Raw genomic sequence first — 16,666 nt, forward strand, 5'->3', positions numbered from 1 at the left:
TGTGGGCATTATTAAATAAAAGCTTTCAGTTGATTTGATCGTAAGTTGGCAACGCTGTATTCGAATTCGAATATTCAGTTAAAGAACATTGTAGAAAGTACACCACAGATGGCGTATGTATTAGTAAGATCTAGAATATTCGAATTTTGACAGTTAAAGAACTATCTAGAGTGCAGATGGCAGTGTTATAAATAGTGGCAGAGGTTGCAGTCGTGAGTCAGTTTATCAGAGACGCTATTTGAATAAACATCAACTGAGTGCCTTAAAGTGTGCTGTATTTTTCAAGTGAATTCGTATACATTATAAAGTGTCTGTATTTCTGAGAAGTTATAAACGTGTATAAATAAACATTGAGTGACTATTTAATTCTGTTGTTGCCAAAAGTATCCAGTGTATTTAAATAAATAAACCAAACGTTTTGAAAAGGTTAAAACGTAACAATATGAATTTTGAATTATGATTACAGATTTTGGTTGAAATTTAATGAACAAACCTATAATTAAAACATTTACTAACATATTTATAATCAATTATATTTGACTGAGATAATAATTTTGAAATTTTCACAAAATAAAATGGATATAGCACTTTTGCATATTTATGGTTATTAAATATTAACCATTCCAGACTACTAAAAACTAAAAATTTATTGGATATTTTATGTTTTCTACATAATGTCGGTTAACCGGTTAAATCGGGTTTTTCGAAGTCTGTTAACCGAAAAACCGGTTTTAACCAACAAACCGGTTCGATTTTTTGTTCAGAAATATGAGTGATCACAGATCGAGCTCCTTTTCTTGATTAAATGATTATTGGCCAAGTTATAAGCGATTTTAGATATTTTGAGTTTTTATATAAAAAAACCGATTTTTGGTCAGAAATAAAGGTGATCACAGATCGAGCTCCGTTTCTTGATTAAACGCTTATTGGCCAAGTTATTAGCGAATTTAAATATTTTGAGTTTTTATATAAAAATTTCGATTTTGTTCAGAAAAATGAGTGATCATCACAGATCGAGCTCCTTTTCTTGATTAATGTGAGTTTTATACTAAAAATTCGATTTTTGGACAGAAATATGAGTGATCACATATCGAGCCGCTTTCTTGATTAAACGCTTATTGGCCAAGTTATTAGCAATTTTAGATATTGTGAGTTTTTATATAAAAAATCGATTTTTGTTTAGAAATATGAGTGATCACAGATCGAGCACCTTTTCTTGATTAAACGCTTATTGGCCAAGTTACTAACGATTTTAGCTATTTTGAATTTCTATATAAAAAAATTGATTTTTGGCCAGAAATGAGTGATCACAGATCCAGCTACTTTTCTTGATTAAACGCTTATTGTCCCAGTTATTAGCGAATTTAGATATTTTGAGTTTTTATATATAAAAAATCGGTTTTTGTTTTGAAATATGAGTGATCACAGATCAACTTGCTTTTCTTGATTAAACGCTTATTGGCCAAGTTATTAGCAATTTTAGATATTTTGAGTAGTTGTATAAAAAAAATCGATTTTTGTTTAGAAATATGAGTGATCACAGATGGAGCTCGTTTTCTTGATTAAACGCTTATTGGCCAAGTTTTTAGCGAATTCAGATATTGTGAGTTTTTATATAAAAAATCGATTTTTGTTCAGAAATATAAGTGATCATCACATATCGACTTCCTTTTCTTGAATTATTGGCCAAGTTATTAGCGATTTTAGATATTTTGAGTTTTTATATAAAAAAATCGATTTTTGGTCAGAAATATGGGTGATCACAGATCAACTTGCTTTTCTTGATTAAACGCTTATTGGCCAGGTTATTAGCGATTATATATATTTTTAGTTTTTATAAAAAAAAAATTGATTTTTGGCCAGAAATATGGGTGATCACAGATCGAGCTCCTTTTCTTGATTAAACGCTTTTTGGCCAAGTTACTAACGATTTTTGATATTGTTTGTTTTTATATAAAAAATCGAGTTTTTGTCAGAAATATGGGTTGTCACAGATCGAAGATATTGAGAGTTTTTATATAAGTAATCAAATTTTGGTCTAAAATATAAGTGATCACAGATTGTTGTATTTTGCAGATGTATTTAATAAGTGGACCTGGACAAATTTGATTTCTTTAAAAACGTTTGCGGACTATTGCGTCCTGCGGTTTTGGATATATCGAAAACAAATTGGCGTGGTCAATATTTCTTTCAGTAAAAACTTAAATTGGATTACTATGAACATTTAAACAGAAAATTTTATTTTTATCTTCATTTAGAATATTGATGGTCACATGTCGGAACTAACATATTTTTATCAAGATGAGCTAATTATGCCAAACAACATCTGCATGATTGAGGAGTGGTTTGACATCATTGAAAAAAAATTAGTTAAGAGGTCTTTCACGACTTTCGGAGAATGTTGCCAAAGTAACACTGAACCACTCTAAATAATGCAAAAATAATATTTTGAACCCATTCCTATTTTGTATCTGTTTTTATGAATATCTTTTACTTATTTTTCACATTCCTAAGCTTTAACCTTTTTAATATAAATTTGAAAATTTTTCTTTCTTAAATTCTTAAAAACATACAACTTTAAACAATATACACAAGTATATGTTCAATGTTTTTCACAAAACATTGAACTTTTCTTTGACATAACCACAAATTTACATTCATCTTTCGACATTTCTTAGCAAACGCAACGCAACGAAAAGAAAAAGAAATTTGTTTGTGGTTGCTCTTTCCTTATATTCGCTTTTAACATGTAAATTATGAAAATGTCTTCTTGGCCGCTTTAACAGTCGTTTAGTTTTCACCTTTAACAAGGGCTGTACCAAACCTAAGGGGCTGGAGAGAAAAAAATGGAATAAAAAAAAAATCAGAAACTCATATGCGTTTTTATAACGTTGAAGTTTTCAAATTATGTCACGTAAAAAACTTATACACTTGCACGTGCTTGTTGATGACTTTTACAGTGACACTATGTGATCGTCGTTTTGAATATTGTATACGTGTGTGACTGGCTGACTGAGTGAGTGAGTGTGTGTGGGTGTGTTTACATATGTGGGTGTTTAAGTGAGGACGATATTGTGGTTTAGTTTGTGTGTTTTTCAGCTCGATTATAGATAGAATGGGTAAATTGGTGTGATGACCAAAAATTGTTGGAAAAAATTTGTTTCTAAATGCGCTTAAAATAAACTCAACTAAACTACTGTTAGAAAAATACTTAAATATTCACATGCAGAGACTCACATACACACTCTTACTCAAATGACTATTTAGCTACACATACTTTAATAAATAAATATGTATGGATGGATGTGTTTATGTATTTAATAGGGCTACAAGGTTACGTTTTAGGTGCTGCTCTTAAACTTTGCTATAAATTTTAAATAAGAGCTTTTTAAATTTGTCGTTTTTTTATGGTTACTAAACAAAAAATAAAAATTAAAAAAAATTGTTTAATGATTTCGAAATTTTGAATACAAATTATGTATATCACACAATAACACAACATGGCCATAATATATAATAATATGGGTATATTTATTATGAAATTTTGTATGAGTATATATGTATGTTGAGTAGGTAATAATGGCTTAATCCATTGTGTGCCAAGCATTTGTCTTGTTGTTGATTTTCTCCTTGTTTTTGTGTGTTTGTGAAATTGTTTTGGAGAAAATTGTTTTAAAGCTTAACGTTGTTATGCAGCATAAATGTTTTTGAACCAATTAAGCGCTTATAAAAACAAAATGTAAGTATTTATGTGTCTATGTATATTAGGGTTGTTTTTATGAATATTTTTGGGGACATTTAGAAGAGTGCGCATTATTGTGACACTTGATGTAATAATTATACTCTGAAAATTACCTTTAAGTACGGCTTAACATTTTTCGTAGTCGTTGTAGAAATATTTCAATTTCTTTCCACATTTTCCAGTTTTTTTCCAAAAACTAAAATTTCGAAATTGTGATAAAAAAATTTGTTTGAAAAATAAAATAAAAACTACTACGCAGATTAAAAATATGTTAAGCTTTTCTTAAAGGTAATTTCATTGAGGAATTTTGAGCTACTCATGCAGCAATTTCAAAAAGTATTTGCAATAACAGCACAAAAATGGAAATTAACCCTTAAGAGCACTTAAGATTTTCAGGTGACGCACAATGGGGCAGAATCAAAATTTTTTGGAAATAAATCTGGCATTTCTAAGCGGCTGGTCCGATCAGAATAGAATTTGACGTAAGCGTAGCTAAGGAGCATCCGTGTTTAAGTTATTAAAAGTGGCCCTACAAATGATCCAGGGCGGCGAGATGGGGGCTCAAAATAGGGTACCATCGACATGTAACATTTTTAAACACGTGGAATTTTTTTGTTTCCCATCCGACTTCAAAGGTTTTTATATTTTTGGAAAGCATTCGGCTAGATCTTGCCGAGTTATAGGCATTTCAAAATTTAAATTTTAATAAAATTTTGCAATACCTTGGTCCGCATTTTTAAAATTATAAGTCGTAATTTTGGACCTTATGGCCTCGATTTTTTTTTGATTACAATTAAATTGCAAATATCATACAACAAATTTCAGAGCAATATCAATTGTGGATCCAAAAATAAACGATTTTCAATTTAAATATTCAAAAATAGTTGATTTTTGCTATTTTTTGGACAAAAAGGTGACTTCACTCTTTTTTTTATTAAAAAAAAACTTTCTTTAAGAACATATAACAATTTTATATTTTTCTATTAGGTATCTTTACGGAGAACATTTGGGTGTAAAAAACAAATGTCGCCCCTACGTCCTTCGGAATTTGATTTTTTATCAAAATTTAAAATTTTGGCCACATGTTCTAAAATCCCAAAGCTGGGATCAGAAAACGAAAAGCAGCTTTGAAAACATAGATGTGTTTCCCATTTATCGCCAAAGTATTTTTCCAACCCCGAAGGAAATGTGGACCCTATAGGCAAAATTATAAAAATTACCATTTTTGGGATTTCAGGAATTGCGGGATTGCCTTTTCAGGAATTGCGGGATTGCCTTTAATCTTTTGAAAAGTTTTTTTACACCTTGTTATTTATAATGAAAAACGTAAAAATCATTAAAAAGTTCGTTTAGTTTCGTTAATAAATAAAGATATTATTATAGATCTAGCCGAGCGCTTTTCGAAAATATATAAATCTTTGAAATCGGAGCATTTGCTCATTGTCTACGCCCACGTAAAATTTTATCCCGATCGGACTAGCCGTTTAGAAATACCAGATTTATTTCCAAACAATTTCGATTCTGCCCCACTGTGCAGTGGAATGATTTTTTCCAGTCTCAAATTGACTATATTTTTCGTGATTTTATAAGTTGAGTACTAATAACTGTTAATTTCGATTTTTGAGCTGTTATTATACTTTCTTACTTTATTTTTCTTGAAAAAATATAGCATGAAGTCTAGTATGTATAATAACAGCTCAAAATCGGCCCAAAAATATATAACAGTTCGCTATCATTCCATAAAAAATTACAAATATTGAAAAATTTTACCTTTGACCTTCACGATTTAAGGCGTTTTTCGATTTTATAATATTCTGAATAGATTTTACTTAAAGTTCATAACAGCAAGGAAATTGAGATCATTTAAATCGCAGGTATTTTCTTAATTTTCCATTTTTTTATTCCTTATTATATTCTCAATAAATCCCAATGTGATGATCAAAAATTCTGAAATTTGTTTAACAAAATTTTTAAAAATTTGAAATTCGAGTTTTTAAACTGTCGTTAAAATTTTGTTTTTCGCCTTGTAATGCATCTCGAAACATGAGAAGGCTTGCGCCTTCTGGATGATTTTTTTTACCAAAAGTCACCAAACTGGGGGTAGACGGGCGAAAAACAAACTTTTCTTTGATACGTACCACCCTAGCTTATAATTCATACACATACTCAAGCCAATACATCTAACTGTTCATTCACTTATACATTCATATACAGTGATTGACAATATGTACCATTGATATATATACAGATTTTTAGGAAAAATAATATCAGTTTTTAGAATTAGGGCCATCAACGCGGCTTTGTCATGCATTTCGATGCTGTCTATTTTAATACATTGCAATGAAATTAACGATAGTTGAAAGTTTACAATAAATTGTCGCTGACTGTATAACGGTTGTTTGCATAACAAATTAAGAAGAGAGAGAGAGAAAAGAAGCGGACATGTACAACAATATTAGTTTTGGCTGTGTTGCACCTTTATCTAACAACTACCTTTACATATAAATACACTAATACTTACGTATAGGACATTTGGTATTAGTAACGTTTTTTTTTTTGGCTTGTCTACATTTATTTTGAAGAGCTTTTGCTTTAGCCGCTTGGTAGAAAACAAAAATAGCAACAACAGAATTTAGTGTTTTGTTTGTAGCATCGAAAACTTTGTTGCTAATACTATGAATAGCATGAATAGAGGGAAAAGCGGAGTCAAGTGCCAACAATTGATGTTTCACCTGTGGCAAATTTGTTTTGTTTTTGAAAGAGAGGGATTAAAAATAACAATTTACTTTAGTTTGGTTGAATGTTTTTGTTGTTTAGTTTTTATTTAAAAGTTTGTTTAGTCTTTTTGCTACATTTTTAGTTGTTTTTTTTTTGTTTTTTTGTTTAGTTTTGTGTAAAAGCAAAACATTGTCAACCAAACAACATAACAAAAACCATGAAAACTAAAACAGTGATGGTTTTAGTTGGCCATCGCTAAAACTGCTTTTATCTGCGGCACATTCACCATCATAGCCGCCACCATCATTATCCACTTCATCATCACCCATGACTACTTTTACGCTTACGACCACCAACCAGCCAACAACTGGATTTTTATCACAACAAATGACTTAAAATGAAATCACCAAAAATGCTGGAGAAAAAACTCCAAACACCCCAAAATGGAAATAGCCCACAAACGAATAGTTAAATGAATGAATGAAAAATGTTGTAACACTTTAAGCCTCTTATCGCAATAGAACATGGTTTAATTGTTAAAACTTTCATGTTAAACACAAGACTTAAGCCAACAGCGTAGTGCAACTTTTTCTGAAAATTTATTCGTTTTTTTTTCTGTTTTGATTTTCTATAACAATCAAAAACTATATTCAAAATTAGCTTGTTTGTTTGTATGCTGCATGTTTTTCTATTGAACAGCAGCTAAAATAATTTCATCATGAAGGTTTTGTTTGCAAAATAATTTTATTTTAGTTTGCAATGTTTGTCATACTTTAAATAATGTAATAATTTCAAATGCTAATATATTGCTAAGTAACTTATAATGTTTTTTTTTTGTTTTTTGTTTTTTCTTTGCATTATTTCTGTCATAATATCATCAGTCATAATCATAAGCTGCTTACACGTTAAATTAGACAAATCTAAAATTCTGTTTAACAGCATTATTAAAGAGCAAAATGTGACGGTGATTTAAAATGTATGTTGGTACTTGCCATTTAAGCTGATAATTTAAAATCATAAAGCGAAGGGGACTGACAAAAATATGGTTACATAAATATTTCCTTGTGTATAGGGACTGCTACGTATTCTTTCCAGGATGTTTATGTTTCATTGCAATCTATAATTTAACTATTATGCAATGAAGAACAAGTCTTAGAAAAAATTGTAAAGTAACTCATTAAAGTATAAACATTTTAAGCGGAAATTTATAAAATATCATTTTATCAAATTATCCACAAATTTATATAAAACAATTTTTGTATACCCTTTACCATGAGTAAGTAGTATAACGATAGAGTAGTCAATATATGTATGTTTAAATGAACTTTCCGACAACCCTACATAACTTACATATCTGATTGATAACACAGTGCAGCAAAATCGAAAAAAATTTAGAGGCTTTTTAAACCACTACACAATTTTGATGTATTGTGGTTCCAGTAGTACAAATATGGTCCAAATTTTAAATTATTTTTTTTTTGTAAAATTGTGAATTTTTTAGACTTTTTTTCATATAATTTATGATAACTCAAGAAGGGTTAGTCCGATATTATTAAGATACACTTATGAATGTTTAGATTTATATAACCTATAATCCGTTTATATATTGCTTTTCAATCGGTTTAGTACTTTCGGAGTTATAATAACAATTTGAAGCAAAAAATATATTTTTTTCGTGAAAACAGAATTTTTTTTTGTTTTAAAAATATCATAAAAAATCGAAAACGGCATAAATTGTTCAGATTTATTAATTTATCGCAAAGCTACGTGTAATAGGAACAAAATGACATATTGATCATAAAAATCGATTGATTCTTTTCGAATTTATTCACAATTAAGTGAGTGTACATTTTTTTATTGTAACAAAAACAAAACACATGTAAATTTACACTCAAAGTGCTCGATTTTTCAAGACTTATTTTTTTCAAAAAATTGCTATTTTTACGTAAAAATATATTTTTAGCTTCAAGTTGCTATTATAACTCCGAAAGTACTGAGCCGATTCATACATAATTCAATCAATCGAAAGAAGAACTCAATTTGTAACGCCCAAAAGTATTAGTCTAACACCCACCTTAAAGTATACCGATCGACTTAGAATCACTTTCTGAGTCGATTAAACGATGTCTGTCCGTCCGTCTGGTCGGCTGGCTGGCTGTCCATGTAAACTTTGTGCGCAGATTACAGGTCGCAATTTTGAAGATATTTCGATCAAATTTGGTACATATTATTTTTTCGGCCCAAGGACCAAGCCTATTGAAACTGGCTGAAAAGGGTCTGTTTATGCCAAAAACAACACTTAGCGATTTTCCTAATTTCCCTGCAATTCCTATTTTCCTCAATATATACTAATGCAGAATTCTATGTGTTGCAGTATAATTCCAATTGTCATTACGTACTAAATTAAACGTCAAGGGTCGTAAATACTTCTTTTCGAGAGAGATACAAATCAAACTTTAACCTGTTCACATCGCTATTCTACTCATATTGTTCCTTATGGCTAATTTAATAAATAATTAGAAAATTCCTAATTTATTTGTTTTCTTCCTTCCTTTTCGTTTCATATTGTTTTTTAAATTATTCTGAGTACAAAATCTAAACGATTTGGTTTCGGCTCAGAGAGTTTGAACATCTCTTCCAATTATCCAGCCTTTTCCCCCTTCACCCAGCTTTTCAGCTCAACACGGTCCATTATTTCACCTAGCACCCATACAAATGTCCTTCCGAAATTGGACTTTATCGGTCATAAATGTTTTATTTATAAATATATCTCCACAAATTGCGCTCCAAATAAGTTTTGTATATACAAAATTCATGTCACCAAATTTTGTTACGATCGGTCCATAATTAGTCATAGCTCCCATATAGACCCGCTTCCGAAAATCACTTTAACGTGCATAAATCGCTTAAAAATTTTGGTATACTCACAAAATTCAACATAGTAAACTTTCATATAGACACAAATCACACGACCTAATTTCATGGTGATCGGTCCATAATTGGTTATAGCCCCCATATAAGGCCCACTTCAGAAAATCACTCAAAAATATAAATTATTGAAATTTTAAAAGAAAAATGTTTTTGCTCTTTTACTTAGTGTAGGGTATTATATGGTCGGGCTTGACCGACCATACTTTCTTACTTGTTTTTGCTTCAATTTGTTATTATAACTCCGAAACTACTAAGCCGATTAAAACGCAGTATGTAAACGTATTAAAGTTTGTGAAAATTTGAACTTTTCTAAGCTTATTTCAATAATATTGGACTAACCCTCTTTGAGTTATCATAAAGATCTAACAAACATTCATTATTTTAGAAAAAAAAATTTCAAAAAAATTATCCATAGAATTGAAAAATTTTACCATTTTTGTACTTATACATATATCCATGATGCATCAAATCTGTACAATGGTTGGTAAAGCCTTTTTTTATACCCTACACCACCATAGTGGGGAGGGTATTATGTGTTTATGCAGATGTGTGTAACGCCCAAAAATATTGTTCTAACATCCACCTTAAAGTATACCGATCGACTTAGAAGAAAAAAATACTTTGTTGTTTACACTAAAATGTTCAATGGCAAAGTGAGAAAAAATGACCGATATTTTTAAGAGATTTATGCTCGTTGAAGTGATTTTCGGAAGCGGGCCTTATATGGGAGCTATGAGTAATTATAGACCAATCATCATAAAATTAGGTGACATGATTTCTGTATATATAAAACTTATTTGGAGCAAAATTTGTGTAGATACCTATATGAATTAAATATTTATGACTGATAAAGTCCAATTTCGGAAGGACATTTGTATGGGGGCTAGGTGGAATAATGGACCGATTTCAGTCGGTTATAATAAGCTTCGTTTTTGGACTAAAACAAATGTATGTACCAAATTGTATAGAAACGTCTTCAAATTTGCGAAAAAGGTTTACATGGACAACCAGCCAGACGGACGAGAGGACTTCGTTAAATCGACTCAGATTCTGAGTCGATCGGTATACTTTAAGGTGGGTGTTAGACTAATAGTTTTGGGCGTTATCTGTACAAACGCAGTATACCCTCCCCACTATGGTGGTGTAGGGTATACAAAATATTGTGTTCATTTAAAATTTTATGAAATTTCACTAAATAATTTTTTTGGCCAAATTATCTCATTCCCACAATTTGTTCATTTATGTTTCATACAGACCAAAAACATGCTGATTTTGTCTTGCTGACGTATGGTAAAATTTTTGACAAAGTCTAGGATATGCAATGTCTGATTTTCGTAGTGGTAAAAATATGTATATATCAGAAAACAGAAATTTTCTACCGGGACCATTACTTTAAACACATAAAAAATCTATGTGTTTAAGGTTTGAGAAACTCTCACTTTTATTTCCTGTATAGCAATAAAACACTTAACTTGCTTAGCAAAACTGTAAATAAAACTTATATTGCCAATTTTGCAAAACTATGCAAATAATTTAAATTTAAATTACATTTAATTTATTTGCTTGCTTGCTAGCCATGTAAAGTTTTTAATATTTCATGTTTAAATATATTAAATTTCTCTATTTAAACCAATTTGTGGTGTAAAAACCCATCAGCAAACTTTGTCGAAAACAAAAATTAAAAAAAAGAGAAAGAAAAATAAAACAACATTTGTAGAATAGAAACAAGACTAGAATTTTATTTTTTTACCACAATGTAAAGCTTAATGATCTTTTCAATTATGTCTGACTGCCATGCTGTATCGCTTTTACTGTGTGAAGTTCTCTCGTACTCTTTGTGTGTTTGGTCAGCCGACATTTAGACACATTGTGCTTAATGTCATTGTAAAATACAACTGTTTTTAAGGATGCTTTTAAAATCAGCTACTTACACACACACACACATACACACACATTAAATATATGTATGTATGTTTGAATGAGGATGTGGATAAAAGATGCAATCGTACAGACTTAGTTTTACTTAAAACCAAAAGCCTTTTTTCCAATATAAAAACTTTGTTATTTCCGCAATAGTTTTGGAAAAAGTTTTTCTTAGTTTGCTGGGTGGCATTCTCTAACATCTCTTCTAATGAGCAGACTTATTAAAAGTTTTATTTAAACACAGTAAAACATTGAAGTTGTTGCTTTTCTACTCAGTTGTATTACTTTGTTAGTTTTTAATTTTTTTTTTATTTTTTTTTTTTGGTAATTTTTTGGCTCGAAAACAAACTTGTGTATCTTTGCAGCCACAGTCAATATTAAGAATGGAATTTACTTTTGTTAGTTTGAATATGAAAATTGGTTTTTGGTTAATAAAATAAAGCAAAAAAAAAAACAAGTAGTAGCAGTGTCAGTATATAAAGCTTATTTCATGCAACATTTGTTCAATATCAATGTGTGTGAGAGAGTGTAAACTTTCATTGGTTTTATGATTCGTATTATTATTATTTCATTCTGTTATTTTTTTGCTATTATTTATGGTTCTATTTCGTTTCATTTCAAAAAACTAAATATTGAAAAAGTTTTTGTTACAATTTTTTATTACTTACTGGAAAATGAAAAAAAAGAAAGAATGATGTTAACCAAATGTATATTTCAATATAGAATTCAGTGAGTATAGAATTTTCCTTTAACATTCACTGCCAAAAACTGTAACACAGTCATTGCCATGTTGGTTGTTATGCACATTTCAAATAAACGTTCAACAAAAAAAAACAGAAAAAATAAGCCTTTTTTACGATTTTCCAGAATAGTTTTTTGATTCGCATTCTCATTTGAATAACTTTATAAATGTTGAAAATTGCTTAAAGAAAAATTTATATTTTGTTAACTTTGTGAAATGTTGAACGAACCGTGGAGTTCTAACTATTATTGGCATGCAACTTTTTTTTTGTAGCATTTACCAGCATTTTTATTTCATTTCATCCAATACTCACTCGTCTTTATAGGCTGCAGCACTAGAAGCAGAGCGAAAAAAAATATTTTTAATTTTAGAAAAATATAAATTTTGCTGTTTAAAAAAAGTAACATAACTGCATGTATAAGCTTTTCGCTGTTCTATTACATTCGCAAAGTCTAAAAGTAAGAAATGCTCTAAAAAACTTTTTTAATAAAATTTAATATTTGTTATAAATATTAAAAAAAAATAAAGCCCACCTCCTTTATACTTAACTTAGATAAACATACATACAAACAAAATAAATGTTATGTTTTTTTTTTTTTGTTCCTTAAAGAAAATATTTTATTACCAAAAGAATTTTGTTTAAAAAAGTTTAAACTTTTTTATTACTTTTATATTTTGTACACAAATGCTGCCAGTGACTTTAAATGAAGAAATAACAAACAAATTTTTTCTTTATACAGATGCACAAAACTTGCATCAGGGATTAAGGAAAGTCTTTTTCGGTGGAGTTTTTAAAAAATTAAAAGACATCACAATAATCACGCCTAAATTTAAATTGCGGAAAAGTTTGTTAAATTCTGAAATTACATTGAGGAATGATTAAGCAATGCTAGGCGTTTGATTTAAATATATTTTACCCGAAGAACACTTTAATTTCTGTTTTGAGTTGACAAAAATATAAATTAGTCTAATTCGGCTACATCGGCATGAGTAGTGTAGCTGTTCTGTCGCCTTCATATAAACGTGTGCATTTTATTTTTGACAGATTGAAGTTGGTAGCCTGCTGTCTTGAATGTGTTTAATACATTAACCCTCCGTCATGCACATGTATCTGGCCAGATATTTTAGGAATTTAACTATGATTTAAATATATTTCTAATTTGGCTAGGGGTTTGAGTCTCCAGGTACCCTCTACAAATATTGTTAGGTATCGTTTTATGAAAAAACACATTAAAAAAAAACAACAAACTAAATTTATGTGGATTTTTTCATCTATACATAGTATACGTAGCGCATGTATCTGGCCAGATACACCCACATTTTGTGAGAAGAGTACTGAACTTTATTGGTATTTTTTATTTTTTTTAGTTGCTTACCTGAGGCTGTGTAAGACTTTTTTAATTTAGAATTAATTAAAACTTATTTTATAACTACTAAATTTAATTGAAATGAACAACTATTTTTTTGAAATTAAACACAAAAATAAAATTTTTCTTGTTTTATTTCTTATTCAATTTTTTTTGCACGGGTAGGTGGTTTCGCATGCACTAAGAACAAAAAAAAATAGAAAATATATATCTGCCTGGCGTGATAACAATATAACAATGTAATATTATCACTAAAATAGCATATTTTTCATATAAATGTACTGAAATACATAGTGTATCTGGCCAGATACATGCGCTACGACGTGACTCTAAAACCGGGAATTTAATTTAATATTTTAAATATACAGAAGTTGAGATCCTCAATAATTACCATTTTTTTGTTTAATATTTAAGGATGTTATTTGTAGTTAGTATCACAATATTTTAAAAAATATCTTTCCATTATAAATTCCAAATATTGAAAAATTGGACCTTTGACCTTCACGATTTAAGGGTTAACGTTTTCCGATTTTAGTAAAACTTTCAGACGATATTTAGAATTACCTGGACTATAATATTCTGGATAGCTTTTACTTAAAAATCATAACAGTAAGGAAATTCTTCTCATTCGCCTAAAATATGGTCAAAAAATTAGGAAAAACTATAGGAGGTATTATCATATTTTTTCATATTTTTATTCCCTAATAGCTGACCTGACAGACGTTGTCCTGTCCTAGTGTTCGATTTGTGAATTTGTGAGAAGCGGTTTGAAAAGGTTAAAAATAGTTAAAAAGAAAAAAAATATTAGTGAATGCTCATTTTTATTCATATAGGACATAGAATAAAATATACATAGAAGCGGAACTGAGAGACAAAGAACCTATGTTTGTTGTCAAAAACCTAAGTCTTGCAACAATAGAATACATGTAAATCAATGTACATATTTTGAGTGTTTATATAAGTAATCGAATTTTGGTAAGAAATACGAGTGATCACAGATCGAGCTCCTTTTCTTGATTAAACGCTTATTGGCCAGGTTATTATCGATTTAAGCTATTGTGAGTTTTTTTATAAGTAATCGAATTTTGCTCTGAAATATGATTGATCACAGACCGATGTTTTTAATAAGTGGGCGTATTAGTGAACGGTGACAATTTTTATTTATGTAAAAACTTTTGCGGAATATGTATTGCGAACATTAAAAAAAAATTAGTTAAATCGGTCTAGGCGGCCTGCGATTTTAGATATATCGGAAAAAAAATGGAGTGGTCAATTCATCTTTCAGTAAAAACTTAAATTGGATTACTATAAACATTTAAACAAAAAATTAACCAAAACGATGTAGCTGTTTTCCGATTTTAGATAAATCGAAAAAGGTGAGCATAAAAGTGGGTGTGGTAAATTTTTCATTCCATAAAAACCTAAGTTGTTTAAATGACCAACATTTAAAAAAAAATTGTCTAAATCGGTCCGGCCTTTCTCTATTGATGCAATTACCAACGAACGACATTTGATTGTTAATTAAATAGATTATGATCTCAATAAATCCCAATGTGGTGATTAAAAAATTCTGAAATTTGTTTAAAATTTGAAAATGGAGTTTTGAAACTGCCGCTAAAAAATTAATTCTTTTTGGTTATACCTACGAATAGGTTAACGGTATCCTACGAAAACAAAAACACACATACAAGTAAATATGGATATATTTTAAGTAAAAATGTGCTTTTAATTTAAAATGTATCAAAATATGTTAATTCTGTTCCTACATTTCTTGTTCTAGTGGCCTGAGACACGTTAATGGCCTGGCGATTTTTTAATAACTTTAAAATTTTTTAACCATTTTTTGTGTTTTATATCTGATTAGAACGAAAATTACGTACACATTTCGATTCTTTTAATTTAAATTGCAAAAGTAATTATCTAATGGCAAAATTTTTACAAAAACTGAGAAATTGCATTTTTTCCCCTTGTAAATGCACCTTAAAACTAAATCGCAATTCGGCAATCATAATAGAAAGACAAAATTTCATATTTAACTATAATTTTATTTATATAAAAAAAATAGAGGGTATGCGTTCCAAAATTCCAAAAAAAAAAATTTTTTGGGACACTCTAGTATCCTTTGAAAAAATATCACAAAAATCAAACATTTTTGATTTTCATACTTCGTTAGTACGACAACATGATACGTTACTAATTTCATACTTATATGATTTATCGTACGATTTATCGTAACGTGTATACCTAGCATAAGACTTAAATTTTTTAAAAATTAAATTTTTTAACAAAATAAAAATAATTTTCATTATTCCTATTTAATGTTTGGCTCCCATTTAATGTTTATATGGATGTATAGCCCAGTCTTCTCATAATCATAATTTACATTGCAAATTTTTAATATAATTCTACCAGCTTAAGATTAATTCAAACTGTCATCAACATATTTTTAATTTTCTTCTAGTTTTTTTTTTTTCTTTCATATTTTTGTTCTTTTTGTGTAATTTCATTGTATAAAAACGTTTTAATTTTATTTTTATAACAGCAAAGAGTAGTTCACTTTTTACCCAACTTTTTGCTCTTTGCTTTATTTTTTTTTCTTCTGTTTGCTTTCTATGAAGAACTTCTTACAATTGCAAATAATCTTTGACACTGCAGAACTGGAACTACTCGTACTAACGCAACTCCTACACTTGCTCTAAAATATCTATCTATGCACATCATAGTCGTAGATTTATAAAAACGACTACTACTGTTGATGCTGCTGCTGCTGCAAGTAACAATGAAACTTTTTAATGGCTATGTATGGGGGTGTGTGTGAATATTTGTGGGTTAGAATGCGTAAGTGTGTGTAGGAGAGAACACATACACACACATTCTTTTGGTTGCTGAAATATGGCTGAATATGGATGTTGATCACTAAAGAACAGTGTGTTTATTCGTACGTACGTACATATGTCTGCATGTATAGCCATGTATGCATTTGTGTTAAAAATTTAAGTATTTTTCTTGCTGCTTAAATAACAAAGCACTTGACTTTTAACTGTTTGGCAAACATTCTTATAAAATGCAAACACATTCACTAGAATAAACACTTAGTTGCATATGAAAACATTCATTCATTCATGCATACATACACATACAATGTCATGCAATACAAACAAATATACACATATCCACAGACACATGAATGTACAACACATGTATGGTATTTAAAATGTATATAATGTTAGTAATGATTTTTTC

This window comes from Calliphora vicina, chromosome 3 (assembly GCF_958450345.1).
Source record: "Calliphora vicina chromosome 3, idCalVici1.1, whole genome shotgun sequence".
In the NCBI taxonomy this organism is placed as follows: Eukaryota; Metazoa; Arthropoda; class Insecta; order Diptera; family Calliphoridae; genus Calliphora; species Calliphora vicina.